Source organism: Gorilla gorilla, chromosome 14 (genome assembly GCF_029281585.2).
Source record: "Gorilla gorilla gorilla isolate KB3781 chromosome 14, NHGRI_mGorGor1-v2.1_pri, whole genome shotgun sequence".
NCBI classification, from domain to species: domain Eukaryota; kingdom Metazoa; phylum Chordata; class Mammalia; order Primates; family Hominidae; genus Gorilla; species Gorilla gorilla.
In genome coordinates, this window is record NC_073238.2 from 117441577 (window position 1) to 117443602 (window position 2026).

Consider the following 2026-nt stretch of genomic DNA (forward strand, 5'->3'; position numbering starts at 1 on the left):
AGAGGTTATCTACCCCTGTTTATGTTTTCTTTTTTTTTTTACAAAAGAAAGGGAGATAGTAATAGCTTCTACCCCTTGAAGACTCTGAGTTGGCCTAATAGAATATTTTAAACAACCTTTCATTTCAAAGTTGACTTTTCAATATTGATATAAGGCTCAGTGTTTTCAAAATATTTTAAAAGTTGAGATTCTTATTTAAAGGTATGTTGAGATCCTTTTGTGGTTCATACATGTGGTGATTGGGTTTTCACACTCACATGTGAGATGTGCCTCCCTCCAACCTTGTTATGATGTCAGCACATTACCCATCTGACATGAAGGAGAAAAAAAAGGAAAAAAAAATTCAACATTATGCAATCAAGTCATGTCCTGTCAATGGGCAAGCAAAATTTGTTTCCATGTGCTGGTCAGCTCTGCTAACCTCTCTGCTCAGTTGGCCAGTCGCCTTTCAGAGATTTGCCATTGTGTTTGCTCATCCTGCTCCAAAATATCCAAGTGTTTATGTACCAGATGTCTGGGCACAGTGATGACTGTATCATCCACATTTAGACTGAGACACTGGTCTATAATACATTCTTTTCAGCACCATTAATTTGGGATGCAGTTAACATTTCAGTTCTATTTGTAAGGATCCATTATTTATGTTGGTTGTGGATGGAACAGCACATTCTTTGAGCTCCATCTATTTCTGCCACTATTTGATGTTTTTCAAAGTGCTCTGAGGAGCTCTGTAGCTTCAGTGCAGAAAGAAGAGAGGGTAGAGAGCCAAGTCACCAGGGGCTCATGCCACTTTCCCTTTACCAAGAGCAGTTCTTCTTCTACTCATGTGCTTGGAGAATATCTTGAGAGGTTCATTTCTAGGATTTTTCTTCTTTTCCATGTAATTTCCTCTTTTCCTTCCACCACTCAAGGAAGTATCCAGCTTAATTTTACCCCTTCCACAGAAGTGTGTTTTAGGGCTAAAAAGCAAATTGACCTGTAAAACTTTCTGAATTTTGTTTCAAAAGATTATGTCCATGGGAGATCATAAGAGGCCTCCACCAGGTGGAGGCTGATAGCAGAGAAGGATTTTCTGATAGAGGTAGAATGTCCAGAAGATGCAGAAGGGACCATGAGGATCTCCCCTCTGATTAAAAAGAATGCTTTTTAATCAAATCTTGTGGTTTGGCTAAAAAGAGCAGTCTTTTCTTGGGGCGTTTCTTTTGTCAGCTATTTGCATGGTGTTTCCAGATTCTGAGATTCTACAGTCCAGAATATATAAGTGAAAAAGTTAAATAGGAAACTAACCTCCATATCCTTTTTTGAATCCTAAAGTATCTGGCTAATTTTCCATATTTTCTCCACCTTTCAGTCTTCTGATATTTATTTTATGTGTTTTGTCCAGGGTTTTTAGCTGTAGCTGAAGGAAGAGATATGGTAGAATGTGTTTACTCCTACTTGTGTGGAACACACACACCCTTGGGTTTTTGACCTGAACAACTGGAAGGATGGATTTACCATCAACCGAGATGGGAAAGACTATGGGTAGAACAGGTTTCCTCACGAAGATCAGCACTCCAGTTTGATTATGTTAAGTTTGAAATATCTACTATTCAAACGAGGGGGGATATTGAGTAGGGCAATCATACATGTCTAGATTTTAGGAGAGAATTTTGGGGATGGGGATGTAAATTTGGTTATAATCCAGTAGATAGAATGCCTTTAAAACCATGGTATTGAATGAGATCACCAAAGGTGGAGGAAGAGAAAGAAAAAAACCCAGCACATGCAACTGAGACGTAGGAGCCAATGACGGAGGTCTGTGGTATCCCGGAAGCCAACTGAAAAAAATATTTCAAGAAAAAGACAGCAATCACCTGTGTCAAATACTGCTAATCAAAAATAGTATTTTTGAATTAGATCTAGCATTGAATTTCACAACATAGAGTCTACTGGAGACTTTGATAAGAAAAGTTTAAGTGGAATGGTGTGAGAAAGAAAGATTGGTGTGGATTTATGGGACAACGGGAATAGAGGAATTGGACTG

General features: G+C 38.5%; 1 non-coding gene across 1 annotated transcript; it reads left to right on the forward strand.

The window, feature by feature from the left end:
• The first annotated feature begins 211 nt into the window (after positions 1 to 211).
• Positions 212 to 315, forward strand: LOC115930481 (small nucleolar RNA U13). Its single transcript, XR_004067117.2, has one exon. It is a non-coding gene; the product is annotated as a small nucleolar RNA U13 (small nucleolar RNA).
• The last annotated feature ends 1711 nt before the right edge of the window (positions 316 to 2026 follow it).